The 19,327-nt window shown below is 39.0% G+C and overlaps 1 long non-coding RNA gene across 2 annotated transcripts in view; it reads left to right on the forward strand.

Annotated features, from left to right (window-relative positions):
• The window catches only part of LOC149317153 (uncharacterized), a 38,137-nt gene extending 34,117 nt beyond the window's left edge, over positions 1 to 4,020 (forward strand). For both annotated transcript variants that reach the window (XR_016280589.1, XR_016280590.1), the window contains 2 exons: positions 732 to 795; positions 3,149 to 4,020. This is a non-coding gene — a long non-coding RNA (uncharacterized LOC149317153). The remainder of the gene's footprint in view (positions 1 to 731; positions 796 to 3,148) is intronic.
• Positions 4,021 to 19,327: the final 15,307 nt, after the last annotated feature.

Consider the following 19,327-nt stretch of genomic DNA (forward strand, 5'->3'; position numbering starts at 1 on the left):
CTCCCAATAGAAGGCCATCCTTCTATTATAGGTTATATCCTCTCTACACTCAATTGAAGCAAAACATCTGGGCCAGATCTTAGGGAAACAAGAGAGAAAGGATGCTAATTTAGACCCATTTTATTACTATATGCACAAAACAGATGATTAACTGAAGGTTGCATGCATCTCATCTGTAGGTATTTATACTAGAAGAATGCTCATTTTCTGTTATGATTCCATATTTTAAAATCTCATTTTGTATAACGTATGGCAACAGTATGATTCAGATGCTACCTTGTCTAGTCATCTGCTGTTTGTGCATTTTGTGTCTTTGTAATGGTCTGAGGACTAGACACATATAAACTGAAATGAAATGAGAATAAGTGATATGGGCTAGTTTCTGATTTTCTGCATAACTTCTGAAGCCATCTTAATATGTGAAGCTCTGAGTTCCCAATTCACTGGTTGTGATAAGCATATGTTGTGTGACCACCAAGCACTGACTATCTGAAAATAATTTTATTTTAATGTGTTACTCAGCAATTTAGTCCCCCGCCCCAATCTTTGGTTTGTTAAATCAATAAGCCAAGCATCTCCCTGGTTTAATGGTATGAAATGGATTAAAATGTCCTGTGATTAAATTTCTGCCACAAAGCAAGATAGAGCTGTTATGCACGAATGTTGGAAAAGAATAGGATGGAATATTGTAATTGGATAACAATGCCTTAAAAAGCTCTTCTCTTTTTAAGATTCGGAAGGGTGATAAGAAGAAAGTTAAAAGACAATTTAAGTTCTCATATTTCATCATGAGAGGTAAGATAGGGAAGGAAAAGGGATGCTGACAATAACATAATGTATGTATAAAAGCTTGAGAGAAAAATAAGGAAGTAATGAATGCTATATAATGCGGATATACGAATCGCAAATGTATGATTTATGTTTTATTTGTGTAAAATAATAAAAAGTAATGAGAGAAAAAAAAGCTCTTCTCTTATGGAGCCATGATTACAAATTTGTAATCTCCTTTGTTGACTTTTAAAACATTAATTTCTCTTGCTCTTAAAAATCCCTTGTTATTTTATAAAAATCATAATGGGGTGCAGAAATGCATGAGTGACAATCTTTTCATGCACTGGGCTGTTCTTGCCATCCCACCAATGTTCCCTAAAAGCTACATTTGAGGGTTAAGGGACCATATAGAATGTTCAAAAGAAATGCAGTCAAGACACAGATGGTTGCAATCAGCAGAAATTGGGGAAGGGGAAGTTTATTTTCTGTGACCATAAACTACTTGAACAATGGATTCTTTGCATGTGCATACTTTAAAGTCTCCCTATCAGCTTAGGGTGACCTCATCAATTTTATAAGGTTTTCTGAGACAAGGAATACTCTGAGGTGGTTCTGGCAATTCTGTCCTCTGAAATAAATTCTACAGCACCTCATAATTTTGGCAGTCTCCTAGCCAAGTAATAACCACGGATGACTCTACTTAGTTTCTAAGATCAGATGGGATCAGGTACCTTTGGGTTATTTAGCCTCAAAGGATTATTTAGATCCAAGTAGTTATTTTTATGTTTGATTATAAATGTTGATGAATATAGATTACAAAAAAGAGAGAATGAAATGAGAAGATCAGCGCCTGGAAAATTTACTATTTTGAAGCTATACTTTCCAGGAATCTTTTCTTGACATAGTCATACTGGCTGGGAGGATTCTGGAAGATACAGGCTAAATAAATATTTTTTCCAAGCTCTCTAGTTCATGAAACAAAACTCAAAAGAACAAGTGGATCTTCACATCTAGTTCTTTACATTGGGATAGAATAATTTACACAGTGCTTAAAATTAACCTGCCAAAATTAAAATGCCAATTCCATCTTCATCAAGCACATGGTTAGTTTTGCATAGGGGACACATACATATTTAAAGCAAAGATGGGGACTATGTGGCCATCCTAATGTAGGGACTGTTCACATTTGCATTTAACCCTGTTTGTGAGTTGCATCGACACTGGGTTGCTGAATCAATTTAAGTCAATGCGTAGTTTCCATTATGGAAGTGAATTATTTCCTTATTCATTGCATTCGTGTCTTTTTTGACACGCTTGTCATTCCCACTAGCCGGTTATTTTTTTAAAAAATGTAAATCATTGGGCAGGGGGAGCAATGCCCAACAGCCCCGGCGGACAGGAAGCTGAGGGAGGAACCCTTCTGCCTTCCCCTTTTCTCCCCACTCCTCAGGCATCCTCCTTTTCCAGGGCAGGAGAAGGCAGTGGCAAACCTCCTCTGAACAAACCTTGTCAAGTGTGTTGTAGTGGTTTTAGTGTTGGACTATGACCCTGGACACTAGGATTGGGTTCCTTGCTCAGCCATGGAAATGCACTGGGTGACCTTGGGCAAGTCACATAGCCTCAGAGGACAGCAGTCATGGCAATCCCCCTCTGAGGAAACTTGACAAGAAAACCCCATGACAGGGTCACCATATGTTAGAAATGACATGAAGGCATACAAGAAAAGAGCAAATGTGATGTAGTGGTCTGAGTTTTGGACTACGACTGCAGAGCAGAGTTCAAATCCCACTGGATAACCTTGAGCAAGTCACACTCTCTCATCCTCAGGGGAAGTTAATGGCAAACATCTCCAGAACAAATCTTCCACTTCTTGCCTTTCTCCCCCTCCTCAGGCAGGTCCTCCGTTGGGACGGGGGAGTCCGGGAGGTGCGGCGGGCAGCTGCAGCACCTGAATCAAATGGCCCTCCAAGGGTCTGATGGTGGGAGCACCCAGAGGTGGAGGAGGCGGTCCTGGAGCCCTTAAAGGTCCCATGTTGGGAGGAGTGGGCCTTCCAGAGCATCCGCCAACCTTTCCTCCTTCCAGCCACAGCTTTGTTGTTGCTGTGGGGCTGGGTAGGGAGGGCGTTGCTGCCGGGCAGGAGCTCTGGGAAGGATGGGAGGGCGGCAGAGCTTTGCACGGGCACAGGAGGCACTCCTGGAAGGGACACCTGGCCCTGGAGGGACCCTGCTGCTTAGGATTGGGGCTGTCAACTTCAGGGGAAGCCAAGTGTCCCGAACACATTTGATTTAATGCTTTCCTGCAAGAAATGGTTTTGAGTTGTTTTAAATAGAGATAGGGTTGATTGTTGATATTGTTGATGTTGATATTGTTCACCAGGCAGTGTAATGGAGTCAGCAGGGCCAGACTGTGCAGACTGAAGAAGCAGGGACAGGACCGAAGCTGAACCACCAGATGGAGGCACCTGGGGAAGTGATGGACACAATGGGGTCTCAAGCACAGGGAAAAGGCCGTGAGTCAAATAAGCTCTCCCTCCAACCACCTGGCTCAGCGGGAACAGCACCATCACACTGAAGTGTCCAGGATTAAGGTCCTGTTACAGCTGATGGGCCAGGATGGTGCAGAAAAGATCAGGGAGACCTGAACAGAAACTGCAACAGCCAAGGCTGCGAGGAAACCAGTTCTCAGAAAAGCCAGGTTTTGCTGGGTCCGGTGAGAGACCAGAAAAAAAAGAGAGCCCTGCCCAGAAACTCTAAAGAGACAACCTGATCTGCACAGCAGTATATACCATAGGTTTTGATACTGAGAGATTGGATTTAAAGATGGTGAACAAAACCATTGACACATGTTTGAGTCCCAAAGAATACTCCAAGTCTCCTCAGACAGACTGGGATTGCAAAAAATTGACACCTGTGAAATTGGTGACCAGAAGTCCAGAAGGGCGGGTTGGCAATATAAAGATCAAAGACTCCAGAGACCGAAATTAGATATAAATAGATACTAGATACTATGTTACACATGATATTTTAGGTTAAGTTGCTTTATAATTTGTTTAAACTTTTATACTATTTACTATTTACTATACTACTATTTATACTATTTTTGATTGCTGGAATTGTGCTTTATTTTAAGAGTTAAACTTATGGATTGTGATATATTTTATAGATAATAAAACATGTTAAGAGGTTTAAATAACCAATTTGCTTTATGTTTAATATAAACTATTGTTTTATTTAGATTTAGATGACAAGACTGATAATTTGATAGATTTATAAATTTTGTGCTTTTAGATATTTGTTTGGTTTGGTTATACAGTATAACTATTTAATAAAATGTTTTGGTTTTGAGAAGTTGCCACATTTTTTGCAATTAGCTTTCTACATCCATTATTGATGTTTTAATTTTTCCGATCTTTCAAAAAAGGGGGTCTGTTTTAGAGGGTCTGATTTAATGCTTTCCTGCCAGAAGTTGTTTTGAATTGTTTTAGAGATGGGATTGATAGTTGATATTGTTGATGCTTTTGGTTTAAACTGTGAGGTTGTGCTGTAAGGGTTAACGAGTCTCTCAAGAGCTAGAAATGTCTCTAGAAATGTTGCTCCAATGGATATTGTTAAATAATAATAATAATAATAATAATAAAATATTTATTTATATCTTCCACTTTGAGGATCGAATCAGGTAACAACAAAGTTCATACAATACACAATAATAAAAGCAACAAGCCCCACAAGGCCCCGGCCCAACCCTCCCTCCCAACTATAAAATTAAACAGTAAAACATGGTTAAAAAGCACATAACAATACAACAAAATTAAAAAAACCAAACCGCAAATAAGAAAAATGATAAAAGGAAAATAATAAAAAGAGGGGGATTCAAGTGGTTCTGGACATTATCAATCGGGGAAGGCCTGCCAGAAGAGAAAGGTTTTTGTCGCCTTTTTAAAAGCCTCGAGTGAGGATAATTGGTGAATCTTTTCCAGCAGGTCATTCCAAGTTTTTGGAGCGGTGGCAGAGAAGGACCTCTGGGATAACACCCTGCCCCATGTCTCCGGATGATCTCACCCAGGGGCTTCATGTAAATGTTAAACAGCATGGGAGACAGAATGGAGCCCTGAAGATGGAAGATTTATTTATTTGATATCCCTCCATTCTCCTGGCATGGGACCCAAGGTTGGCTGACCTAAATTAAAATAATAAAAAATGATAATAAAAATGTTAAAACACAATTAAACAAGTTATCATATTAAAACACCATTACAGTTTTAAAAGTGTAAAATCATTTAAAAACATTAAAATAAAGATAATAAATACCATGTGCACAGCCCATTAAAAAGAATTCCTGCAACCAATTAATCATTCAGTGTCAATAGGAATAAGAAGGACTTTGCCTGACAGTGTAAGGAGAGCAGTGAAAGCGACTAGCTTTAAATGGAAGCTAATTCCATGGCCTGGGAGTAGCCATTGAGAAGGTCCATACACAGAAAAGAATGAACAAATGCATAACAAATGCAGTTGCCATATTATTTTCAGAGTCAAATAACCCACACGAAAATGGAAATCCCAGAAACAGTATGTGTGTTGTCTTAATTACCTCAAAACAAGCTATGTTGTCTTTTAACTAACAATCCAGTGGGCACTGTAACACCCATCTGATTTCCCCTCACCAGGATAATAGTGAAGATGGGAAACAGAAGATGAGAACTAGTGGGAGAAGTTTTAAGGGCAGTGTAATCTTAAATAATAACATAAAAATTATTATATATTTATTTGTGTTGAGACACTATGTGGAATGCCTGAGGGAGGATGGATAACCAGCAAACCCATTTAGACTTTATTTAATGGTATTCAATACAATCTTCATTATTCACATGTCTTCAGGCAATTATGCCTTTCCCATGTGAAAGCTTCCTAATGTTTCAAAGGTCACTGTGACCCCTTGAAAATGCTTAGTAAAAGATATGTAAATATGAAACCTATGAAATAAGAAACATTCCTATGGAAAGGGAGTAGGGTATGGTAACACAGAGGTAGTTTTGCCAGTTCGTTCCTCTGAAATCTGGCTTATAGCACCTGGCATTCTATGGTGGTTGCTTATTCATGTTCCAGCCAGGTCTGAGCCTGCTTAATTTCCAAGATCAGATGGGATCTGTTGCCTTTACAGTATTTAGGACCTATTCACTTCCTACTCATCTTTAATTATATATCAATCCTTGAATATCGTTGTGCAACTGTGAGTTTCCCAAGGCTACAGATAAAACCATGCTCTCTCTCTCTCTCTTTTTAAAAGGCATGGTTACATCCTAAAATAAGAGAAAGACTGAAGAATCTCAGCTGAAATATGTTCTTTGGTGTACAGGTGAGTTATCATCCCCCAAGAGTCAGCTATTATCCATTTCCACAAGAGCCAAGTGACCTTGACTTCCATGGTTCATCCATCTTGTCTTCTACAGTTCTTTTGTTCTATCATATCCTCCCTTTTAAAGTGGAAACAGCAGCATTGCAAGACTTCAAATTATCTACAGAAGCCATTACTGTGACCATTACTGAAGCATTACTGTTTTCCTCTTTGACACATTTATTCATATATTTTTTAAAAAATCCATTGACACCTGAAATTTCTCCTCAAGCTGAATGATGATAAAGAAATGTTGCAGCTTTTTCTGTGAGAAGCTTTTTCAGTGGGAAAGTTTAACTGTTGTGGGTCAGGCTGATTCATAACGTTTAAGAAGTAGTCAAAGGTGAGAGGAGGTTGATTTCCCTCCTTCTTACACCTTCTTGCACAAGGACAGAGTTTACAAAGTAGAACATTTTCTTCCAATTAAACTATATAGATCACATGAGGCTAAACATATAACACATATAACTCTTCTGAGTCTAGTTTTAGATCACACAGGAAGAGTCAATTGTACATAGTGATTACCTGTAGATAACAGATTGGACCGTCTGTTCATCTCTCCATTCAGCCTCCAAGGACTTTGTCACCTGAGGTTTGCAAAGTGGAATTATAGCAAGATAGTAGTCTCTGTGACCATATCTTAACACATGACCCTGTTTCTGTACTCTATCTCTTCCTAGAGTGCTCCTTTTCATTGACACATAAAACATGTCAATGCCTTCCAATCACACTGCTTTTGCCCTGTTCATGCACATGTGATAAATTCTTCTTGAAGCAGTTCCATTATGCAGGCAGTCACATAGTGAGAGTGGGGGTGATTATGCTCCTCGCTCCCTTGCTATATCTAAATAGATAGTTTTTCTTTTTTTTTAATTTCTTTTCTCTCTCTTTTTAAAAATTTAATGAATTTTCATGATCATGTAATTGCTATAGTTTTATTTAGTTATAAAATTAAATAAAAATAAACACAGACCAAAATCATACCGAGAAGAGCAAAGGATAGCAACGCGTGACTATGGAGGCTGGCATGAGGAATGCAGAAACTGGGACAGAAATAACACCATGACACTTTGGAAGAGTTGTGCGATAATGAGTGCAATAATGATAATAAGGTATGTTTACATATCCTAGACTAGCATGATTGTTGTGCCTTACTTGGCTAGTGTGATAAAGTCCACATTTTTCAAGAAAACAACATGGAAGTTTTAAAGGGCTTGGCTGGATTAGAATTAGGGATATCAAATGTGTCTCCTGTTTGCTCACAAATACCTTGGAAATATTACTATCTTCAATCACTAGAACAAGAAAACTTTCTTCCTCTTTCTTTTGTACTGGGAGGAAGGCAGAGGATAAATAAACATTATTATTATTATTATTATTATTATTATTATTATTCTATTATTAGATTCCTTGTTGTACAAAAACATGCTCAGAATATATGCCAAATCTCTGGAGTATGTTTTGTTGGTATACCTTCAAGGAAATTGCCTGCCTCCACTGACAAAAGCAATTCTATTAGTAGGAACAATTCCAGTAGATTGTGGTTATTATGTTATTAACCCCTCTTTTCAAAATTTGCCAAAGGTTTTTACTTTAAAGAAGCAGTCCCTATTTCATAAAACCACAATCCAATCAAACATAATCAAAAATTCAGTACTAGGCTAAGGCTTTTGTCAAACTTATTTTGTTCATAATAACTGACGCGTGAGAGGTCCAACGTCATGCAGCATTCATGGTTGCTTGGCAGCAACCATGGGACAATGGTAGCACTTTTGTGAATTTCTGGTGGTTTTTCTAGGCCACTGTCTGCAACCAGAGTTTGGAAAACATTGCATCTTTGGACAGCACCTTCTAGAATTTCCCAGCCAACTTGACCAAGGGATTCTGGTAGTTATAGTTGAAACATTGAATTTAGGCCTATATATCCTCTTTTTGTTTTTCTGAATGAAACTTTATGTAGAGAGATCTTGTATTACCTTTGAGACCAACTAAAGAAAGAAGTTGGCAGTATGAACTTTATAGACTTAAGTCTACTTCCTCAGATGCATTTGGAGATGAATTACACTTTATCCAGGGTCCATTTTCATCCTTCCCTCAGATCACAGTCCACTTTTGCATGAGCTATCCAAATAGGTTTAGGGGGCTGGTCTGGGTGGCCTGGCAGGCTGTATGTGGTTTGTGGGCTATGTTTTGCCTAGCTTCTTTTAGTCTTTCTTCTATTTTTCTTGTCATACAGATAGAGAATGGTAGACAGAAAGAAAAACTCTCCATGGAGATGATCAGACAGGGGATGTCCCATCCTTGTCCCATCCTTCCTGAGTGATCACAGGAAGGACTTTCACATAACTTTCTTGCTTATCCAGACATTGTCCCATCCAGAAAATGTGATTGGCTGCAATTTCACAAAAGGCTTTCAGATGACGTTGTACTTATCCTGTCATTGTCCTGTCATTGAAGTGGAATGGAAGTGGCATTTAGTATTAATGGGATTTCATGCTAATACAGACCTTGGGGTCTCTTTCAACTCTACAACTTCATGGTTTTGTGAAAACTGCTCTTTGCATTTTGAGAGACATTCCCTTGCTTATTAAAGAGAGCTTTACTTCAAATTCAAACAGAAGCTTTGGAAAGGTAGTTTCTGTCAGAATTGCACCAGGCTGTGAATAGGGTAAACTCTTTCTTCCCATTCTCAACACTTCTTGGTTGCTCCTGTTTTCCCATGATTGCTATGTACATAACAGAAACACGTGCATTAGTGGCCTTCATGCAATAAGCATTTCCTTTAGTTTGTCCCTGATTCTAGGCCTGTGAAAAGACCCTCCTCCACTCTCACAGGATTAGGGCTAAGCAGGAGAAAGCTGGTCTAACACTTTTATGAAGGCTATGTATCTCCACTCTTGTTAAAATGATGGCACCACTTATTGTGCTGTAAAAGAGAAGGTTTATTTTATGCACTTCTATTTTTGTATAGTTTTTAAATCGATACATGTTGACTACTGAAGTGAAGCATTTAAAAAGAAGCATTAACATCTCTCTGTTATTACCACTTGGGCACTGGAGTACATTAATTTAAAAAAGGGTTACCAAGAGAGGTTTCTACTAGATCCCACTTTCTACAGCTCAGTAAATTTCATCTCATTGGAAGCATAATAGCAGATGTGCTTGGAAAAACACTTGCTATATGGTAAATCACTAACTGATCTGTGGGGAATGGTGAGCGTCTGCTGAACTGGACATTTTCGTTGGTTATGGTTTTGACTTAAATGCAGTCATTTTGATCTCTTCATTGCATTTTATGTATTTTAATCTAGCCAGTCAAGCAGAAGAAAGACTGAGCACCTGCTTCCCAAGACCATTGGATAGAACAAATGAGATTGTGCAAACATTAATGCTACTTAGAGATTAACATTTCAGAATGGTGTTCTCTTTCAAATGGGACCAAGAAGACTGCAATTCCCCCTAATTTCTTTGCTGCACTTTAGAAAAAGAGAGAGTGAGTTAATTAGAAGGGGTTAGAGGGGATTGTCTCATTTAATGGAACAGCACTCTCATGTCAGGGATCATTGCAGTTAAAAGTTATTTCTATCTTCATAAGCCTTACAAACTTAGGTTCAGCCTCCCTAAGCCAATTACCAGTGATGTAGTTCCACCAAATAATAATAATAAAAAGGAACTGGTTCATGAGTAAACAGATTTAGGATTACACTGTTGGTGGGCGGTTGACTGATCTTGTTGAAAGTGAATAGAAATTAACTTTCTGTAAACTGGTATAGAGCAGTAGATGTACATAATCCCCACAAAAAGCAGGCATTTCTCCAGCTTGGAAGAGATACCAAACAGTTTGCAATATAAGGTTGCCAGAATGAAAACTGGAGCAGGTTTTAAGGTACAGAAGAGAGAATTTCAAGAAGTGTTGCTTGTTAACCTGTTTGCATGATACTTGCTGAAAGCCCCTCTTCTACACAACTATTGAAGGTACAGAAGCCCTCTGCAGTTTTCAATCTGGCAACCCTGTGTCAATTTGTGAACAGTTGTTTGTATCATTTCAGGACCTTGGACAAAAGCAAGGGGAAGACAACATGTTCGGAAAATAAAAATAAGGCTCATTCTGACTGGTGATTTTGTGTTGATTTATATCATATTTAAATTTGCTACTTGATGATTCTTGATGCATTCTCATCCAAATATATTCCTGATTTTGTTTTTGTTTTTAAAAAAACAACTTCAGTTGTAAGGCAGCATATTTCACTTCATTTGTGGTGTCTTGCTGACGTGACATAATGTTAGATCTGGACATGTCCTTCAAATTCTAAGGTTTGTGCAAAAAACACTGCTGCCAGAAAAACCACATGAGTAATTTGGTGCCAAATATTATGTTTATTGCACAAAGCACCAATTTTGCATAAAACCACTGTAAGGATTTCAGAAAAGAAGTTTTTTTGTGTGTGTGTGTGAAAAATGTGTGTGTTTTTAGAAACATTTGAAAAATATATTTTTATTTTTATTTAATTTTTTTAAAAAATAAGTAAACAAATATATACAAAACATATCAGAACAATAAAGCAAACTAAAACAATTCATCTCACAACTTTGAATTGTTTTGCAGGTCTTCTTCTTGGGTTCTGTTCAATGTAAGTGGTCATTTTAAAGTCCAGTACTGTCTTTGTGTAAATCTAGTCCAGAATGTCAGAGCAAAGGTTCAGATAAGATGGAGGTTGTCATCTCTTGTTTCTGTCTTTATTTATAAACTGAATGAGAGGGAACCATTTGTCTATGAAAGGTCCTCGTTTTGGTTGTCCTGCATAACTTGCCATTCTGTCAGATAAGCAGCCACAGGTCCCATATTTTTCCCAACCCCTTATCTAAAGGTACCTCCCCTGTTTTCCAAATCTGGTAATTTCTACATGGGCTGCTGTAATGAGGAGATCTATGAGGTTTTTATGTTTCAAAAATATGTTTGAAAAATATATATTTTTTAAAAAAACATTTTTTAGAAACTCAAATGAGTTTTTGTGTGTGCAAAATTACTCGATTTTGCGCAAGGAAAAACCCCAACTGTTTTGTACAACAAATCTATCCTGACTGCCTGAAAACAGTGTCTGGAATCCTGTTTGGTTAGTCCCAACTAGAGTAAACCTATTCAATTCATTGTTGAGTTGTGAGTCAAGATTTACAATAGGATTTATCCCAGTGTTTTTTTTTTTTCCTGCATAGAATAATTTCTCCAAGTACTTCAGGATGTGTGGCTATAAGGAAAAAACTGCACAAAATCCTCACCACTTTGTTATTCTTCCTGACTAGGTTTCTTTGGTTTGGGAAAACCATTTTTGGACAGGAAATACATAATGGGAAATATTCTTTCTATCTGTACTTTTTGCACATCATTGCATATCTGGTGCATGTTTAAATGTGTCATACTCACATGTCCTTTTGAAAGGCAGTCTTATTTGCAAAGTAGTATGTACAGAATTTATTTCACTCTTCTCTTTTCCCATCTGCCTTTCAGATGATGACTCCTTTCATATGAAAATGCTCTTGAGTTTATGATTCATCTTCATCTTCATGTATGTTTTGTTTTATTGATATATGTTAAATGTTGAAAAAGAAAGAAAGCAGACAAAAGGGAAAAAAGCAAACAATGGACAGTTCTTCAATTAAAAAGACACAGTTCTCCTGAGATTCACAAAATGATATCTAATTAACATTTCCTATCTTATAAATAGATTGTCAAGCCATGCTGGAGGGAGAGAAAAGGCCACATGAAGTGTTGTTTTTAATGTTTGCAATTTTAATGACTCTTTGAAGAACACAAGCTGCTCTCTTTGCATAGTGACTAATGCACAGCTACTGCTGAACAGGAATAACTTTAGCAATACCAGGAGCATTTATATTTCTATACCATTTAATAGTGAACTGAGCACTCTCTAAGTGATTTACAATCTGTAACCAATTACCCTCAACAAGCCGGGTACTCATTTTACTGACCTATGAAAGGATGGAAGCCTGATTCAACCTTGAAGCCCTAGGATTGAACTCACCACTTTGTGGCTGCATTACCAGCATTTAACCACTGCACCATCAGGGCTTTGGATGGCATCTGCTGCTTTGGAGTGGCATTACAACTTTGCATTGATGTGCATTTCTGCAATATGCTCTCCATGGCAGACTGGCTAGTGTGCATCATGGCCCACCCTTTCAAGGGCAATGGGAAGAACAGATGCTGGATTCCAGTATGCTCTTGTACTTGGGGAAACACTTTTTCCAATTTATAGCAACGAGTCGCTAATTAACAGTGTGTCTCATACAAGTATGCTTCTTTAACTCCAGAGTCCTTTGGTTTCATTTCCATTTTTCCTAATTCTTCTGCACTGCAGTCTACTTAGTAGGAAGTTGCCTTATACTGAGAAAGACCACTGCTTTATCAAACTGAGTACTATCTATGTTAGCATCGGGCACTGTGGCCCTCCAAATGTTTTTAGCCTACAGGTTCCAGCAGTTCTAGCCAGTGTAGAAATGATGAGGTATTATGGGAGATGTAATCTAAAAACATCTGAGACGCCCGCAATTATTCTCTACCCTTCCTCATTGTTTGCACAATATACTATTGTAATCGTTGAGAAACATAAGGTGCATCTACATTGTAGAAATAATGCAATTTAATTGCCATGGTTCCATTCTACAGTATCCTGGGATTTGTAGTTTTGTGAGGCACTACCAGTCTTTGGCAGATAAAGCTAAATACTTGTAAAACTGGAAACCCCAGGATCCATAGGATGATGTTACAGCACTTAAAGTGGTGTAAAACTGCATTATTTCTACAGTGTGGATTCACCAATAGTTTTCCCATGAAACCCAGTGATGTATGAGGATCATGGGTGCTATTTTTTTTTTTTTTTTTTTTTTTGGTGCAAGGTCGGGGTTTCTTGGTAAGACATTTTACATACATCTGAGAGCTTCAGTCTGGTTGTGCAATTATTCCTGCTTGCACACACTCAACGCTACATTCATGGTGTAACTTTCTTTTTGTCAAGATTCTCACTCTGTAAGATATCAGACTAGGTGAGAATTTGTAGAAAATGGCAGCCTTTTTGAGAGAGCTCTGGATATTGGAAATAAGCAAATATCACTTAACAGCTCTCAAGCAATGGTCTTAATTTGGTATTGTTTCATTTTCCAGTATGTAGTTCATGTCTCCTTGAGAATATTTGATAATATTTTTAGTGAGTGCTGCTTTCTGCAACCCCTACCATTTTCATATAAAGCACTCACACAAACTGATTTGATGCCCTTTCACACTACGTAATTACAGTGCTATGATTCCACTATGGAATCCTGGGATTTGTAGTTTGTTGATTTACTGGAGCCCTCAGGCTAAGAATTCTAAATTCCTCTTCTTAAATTCCCCAAATCTTGCAAATCCCAGGAATTTATAGGATGTTGCCCTGGCAGTAAAATCTTACCTGCATGCTCAAGGCTGGTGCTGCCTGTTTGCACAACACATGGCAACTTCATGCGGGATATGTTGGGCTTCCCCATTAACCCAACCTTGGCACAGCAGTGGGAACCCACAGTGTTGCCTTGAAATCCCAGGGTTAGAATGGGATTTTGTGGCATGTGAACAGGTGGATCAGGCTCCATGTATCCCTCTTCCCCACACTGAGCAGAGCAAATAAAGGGGGAAAGCCTGTCTCTGGAGCTGCTGCTGCTAATTTGGTACCACACACAGGCTGCCCAGTATGCTTCTTCTTCTGAGGGTAGGATTGCCTGTACACCCAATGAAAAATGAGAGTAGAAAGACACCTGATGAAATGGCTGGGGCCTCCAGAGACCCCAGCCATGTTATTGGGCATCCCACTACCCTCTCTTCTCTATAGTCGCATAGGTGAACTGAGGCTCAGGAGAAGTGGCAATGTGCTTAGTGGCCCGTCCTTGGAGTTCCTGCAGGTATTGGTTCAGAGATGGCAGCAGCTCTGGGGATAGGGGCTGGCCAGTTGTGCTCCTGTAGTGTCAGCCTGGTTGGCCTCCTATGCAAATAATGCTCACCATTGCACCAGGTGCAGCCTGCTGCTAGTGACCACCGTCATAGTGAATCTGGGGTCCTCGGACTTATAGCCAGTGTAAGCAAGGCCTTAATATGAAATCATAATGCTGTAACTGTGCAGTGTGAACAGGCCCCTGAATATATATATATATATATATATATATATATATATATATATATAAAATCACACAACTGGTTCCATATGATGAAAGCAGAAGCTCTTCAGAGAGTATGGCAAACCACTACTTAAAATGACAGGGGTTTTAGAGTTTGTGATAATGTAACCCCCACCCCACCTAGCTTTATCTGTGACCAAGCCCTTGATCCTGGCTGTCTTGTATACTACTTTGGATCCTGGTCCATGTCTTTTAACTACTTCTTCAATCTTTTCCCAGTTACTATGCCATAGCTCTCTAAAGTCTACAGCAAATCTACAGCGCTATATAAACAACAACAACAACAACAACAACAATAATAAAAAGTGGCTCTAGGGTTTTGAGAAGTTACCTTTTTGAATTTCCCAAAACCCCTAGCCAGCATGACAAGTGGAAATCAACATTCCCATTTTGCAGAGCAGAGATGGATTTTTTTTTAAAAAAGGAAAACAGTTATTTCTATATGGAGAATTCGCTGCTGAACTGGCTTGCCACTTATATGTTAAAGATAGTGAGCCTGTCAGGGAGCCCTCTTTTGCCACCTGTCCTAATATGATTGGATTTACAAGCCATAGTTTTAAGAGATAAGGACCCAAAGCATCTCTGCTTGGATGGGCAAATCTCTGTTTCAGTTTATCCCATATTAAAATATTTTAATATATTTTTGCCATTGAATTTAAGGAGAAACAATCAAATATTGTTATTTTAAAAATAAATGAAGGGTAGTTGTCACCCAGTCCTATTACAAAAACTGGACAGGACAAACCTTTTAACCTGAGACTTGAACAGTTACTTGGCCCAAACCAGAGGCAGTGTAAATAAAACATTTGATCACTCTGGTTGGCTCTTCAATAAGCGTCACCAAAACTGAAAGTACAATGGAAGCTTGTTGGAAAAGGCATACTGAACATCTATAGTGTCAAACAGACACCGCAGTGATGGTCTTTTTTGTGTAACCAGAATGGTTTGTAAATAATTTTTAGTTTATGTCTTCGCTACTTCATACAGTCCATGTTTATTACTGTTGCTTGCTAGGGACAATGAATCAGATTCTCAAAATAAATGGAAGTAACAATGTTCGGCTTGTGCATCCCTGTTACCATGACAACAACCATCGATCTATGTTTCCTGTTGGATTGACTTGCAGCTTTTCTTTCCATCCCATCATCAATCAAGGCAGATTTGCTGTCCTTTTTTCCTTGTACGACCTATAGGAGCCTGAACTCAACAGGTTCACTGATGAGCTATAACCAACATCGCGACTGTGATAGTAGATTATTAAAAGACTCCCCCCCTGCAGAGTCAATTGAAGCAATTACAGACAGTTGCCAGTAGATGGTGGGATTTGTAAAATTATTCACATGCTTGGTAGGACTTTGAAATGAATGATCAAATCAATTTAGGGCCGTGTGTGTATGTGTGTGTGTGTGGGGGGGGGGGGGGAAGGGCTAAGGAAGTTACTTTTGTTGAAAGAAATATCTTGATCAGACTGGGGATTTTAGTGAAATATCAGATCAGCTACGTGTCTGGGTCAGAAACAGATTGGATACCTCTATAAATTAGAGACGGATGCCCACTTTCACAATGTATGAGCCTATAGAACATGTAAGTGCTCCTTTTCTGCCGTAGTGGAAAATTAAAGGGAAATCTCTTTGGAGCTGCATATTGCTGGCCTGTGAGAGCCAGTGAATGTAGTGGTCTGAATGTTGGATTAGGATGCTGGGAAAGCAGGGTTTGAATCCCTGCTTGCCCATGCAAACCCAGAGATCTTCTAGCACCTTTGAGATTAAAAGAAAGAAATTGGCAGCATGAGCTTTTGTAGACTCCTGTCTACTTCCAAATGCATCTGAGGAAGTAGACTGAAGTCTACAAAAGCTCAGCTGGGTTGGGGATGAGTCGGGACATCGCATCCACATGATGCATGTCCTGACTCTGCCCCCAGGGCGCGATGATGCTGTGCGCCATACTGTGTCCACATGATGCAGCACCAAAGAAGCCCCGTAAAGCTGCAAGGCTGCAGCTTTCACACCCTGGAAAGGCTGTATTGGGGCCACGGCGTGCAGTTGCCATTGTCTCGATCTGGGGAAAATGGAGGTGCCTGCAGGTCGCCCCTTAGGAGTGGTCTGCACAGCCCCTTAGTCTCAAATGTGATACAAGAACTTACCTACATGGAGTTATTGAGTGGACATTTTGTCTTCTAAGCAGCAAAATGACTCAGTCCAGCCCTGTTCCTGGATCAAACCAAAGGTCTCTCTATTTCAGCATTCTGTTTCCTACAATAGCTCCCCTCCATCTGGGACCTCATTAACAGAACTTGAAGGCAATTGCCCTTTCCTAGTCTTGCAGCATAGTAATAGTGTTTAGAGGCATGTTGCCCCTCTGGACATAGATATTCCTTAGCAAAGTAACATGCCACAGCCAAAACAGAATACATTTAATTCTCTGATATGATAAAAGACCCAGTATTTTTTAAAGCACAACGGGCAACTTTTCAGGTCCAGGGGTCAGTTTTCCCTCCTCAAGATCTGCATTAGGATGCACCTCCCACAGTGGCACTCAAAAGCACTGAAAATCAAAACAAGGATTGACTCGTATAAGTTCCTTCTGGTTCAACACATACACACAGCCATGTTTGGACAAAGCCTAAATCCAGTTGTTAGTCCCAACTAGAGTAGACTTATTGTGTCAATGGAAGCTACGTAAGTGTTGTTCAGGGTGATCAGATGTCCTCCTTTTCCAGGACAGGTCCTACATTTCAACCGTCCAGAAAGAATTCCAAAATGTTCTCCATTTTGAGCATGACTAATAAGCCCATTGAGTAACACCACTTTGAGGGTATGATATCTGGTCACCCTGGTGTTGCTACTGTTTTACATTCCTGCTGCTTAAAAGTATATATTCTAGTTGGTGTTAAAAACTGGATTCAGGCCATGTTTTCAGTTTTGTTTCTAGTTCCTTGAGCTTTTTAAAAGAAGGTGTACTGCAATTATTGCCTCTACCGTGGCTACTAATACTATGCTACAGAAATTCCAGTATACAAAATACAAGCTTATTGGTGACTTCTGGAAAGACTGGCAATGAAGAGGAGGCATAGTATCATTCCAACATTGCTTGTTCAATACAATAAGGGTGACCAATGTCAGAAACAAGGTAACTGGCTGAACTCTGAATCACAGCGACAGCTCTTATGGCTGTATGAATGTCTGCCAGCAAGAGCATAGGCAGAAAGATTGAATGACAGCTTTGGATAAAACACAACAAATGACTTTTGTGTTGCCTCCAGGTGTTCTACATTGTATGTGAATGTGTGTGAGAGAGACTGTGAGAGGAATGGGGAGGAAGAAAAAAGAACAAAATATCTGAACAAGGACGAGTAAGAAATTGTTTATTATTAGTTCTTTTAAACAAATAGTGTTTGGAGAGTTTACCAAATCCAGGAAAGAAAAGGCTTTTTATGAGAGCTGCAGCACAGCTTCTAGTATACACACAAGAATTTGTTGTGTCACATTAATCTTAAAACAACAATGAGGTGACCACCAGTTTAACTACATGCTTGGGACACATGAAGTGTGTTCTCAGCTGCCTAAGCTCAGGGCAAGTAAAGGGTATAAGAGATCATCCTTCTATTCCTAGAAAATCTAACCAGTTGTAATAAAAACATTGCCCAGACAGATATTCTAGTCAAAAAGCAACACAATCCTATTTTAATGGAAGCTTAAAGCAAAATTGTTTTGGCTAGTTTAAAAATTTGGGTGTTAGAATTAGCCACAAACATATATTGCAAACAATTGTGGTTTTTGTGGAGCAGAAAGAGCAAGCTTCAAAAGTGTTTATGTACTGAACACATTGCATCACACCATCAACACTTATCGTGAAAAAGGAAATGATACTTTTGTGCTTCCTGCACAGGCTCTACGCTATTCAGTGAGACTCTGCTCCTACAGTCTAAGGGTTTTGAATTTGTAGATCCAATTATGAATGGGTATGAGACTATTTTAATCTATATGAGCACATTTAATTGCATTGTTGTGTGCCTTCAAGTTGTTTCTGACTTATGGTGACCTTAAGGTAACCCTATCATGGAGTTTTCTGTGGCCGAGAATGTGTGACTCGCCCAAGGTCACCCAGTGATTTTTCATGGCTGAGTGGGGAATCAAACCCTGGGCTCCAGGGTCATAGACCAAAGCTCAAAGCTCAAAGCATTGCACCATGCTGGCTCTCAAATTTAATTGCAGAGGCTGATTATTAAATATATTCTTGTTTATTTTTTGATGTTATTCCAACAGTATCTTCCTGAAATTGTAACTGGAAAAGACAGAAAGGAAGATGTTAATGATGCTTTCTCTTCTAAATAATTTGGTGACTTGTATGAGGAGGTGCTGAAAAGTTCTTTGCCCAACCAAGAAGAGAATGATCTAAAGCCATGAAACTTATGTGCTATTCCACATATTCATCCTGAAATTCAACACACTTAGCACATCATTTCTCAAGTTTCTTTAACCCTTCACCCCCAAAAATTCTGATGCATGGTCACTGACATATTGTTCTGCTTCTGCTATCACCTCTGAATCATTTCAAACTCTTTTCCATGTTTGGAAACAGGAAATAGCCAGATAGAACAAGATTTGGTGAGCAGAGTGGATGGTCTATGCACTCAAATGCCAGATTCTTCAAAACACCCTTTGTCATGCCAACCCTGTAAGCAGGTGCACTATTCTGCAAAAAAAGAACAGCTTTCCACAGATTTTTCCTTCAGTGTTTTTCTCCTTCAATGCCTCCTTTAATCAATACAGGAAATTAGAGTTTACATTAGAATTCTGCATTAACTGTTGGTCCTTTCTAAAGATAGTCATTCAGCAAAACACCTTCCTTATTTCAAAAAACTGTGACCATGACCATTCCTAAATTAGAGTTCTGCATTAACTGTTGGGTCTTTCTGAAGATAGTCGGTCATCAAAATACCTTCCT

This window comes from Sceloporus occidentalis, unplaced genomic scaffold (genome assembly GCF_023333645.1).
Source record: "Sceloporus occidentalis isolate IW3139 unplaced genomic scaffold, rSceOcc1.0.p SCAF_3, whole genome shotgun sequence".
In the NCBI taxonomy this organism is placed as follows: domain Eukaryota; kingdom Metazoa; phylum Chordata; class Lepidosauria; order Squamata; family Phrynosomatidae; genus Sceloporus; species Sceloporus occidentalis.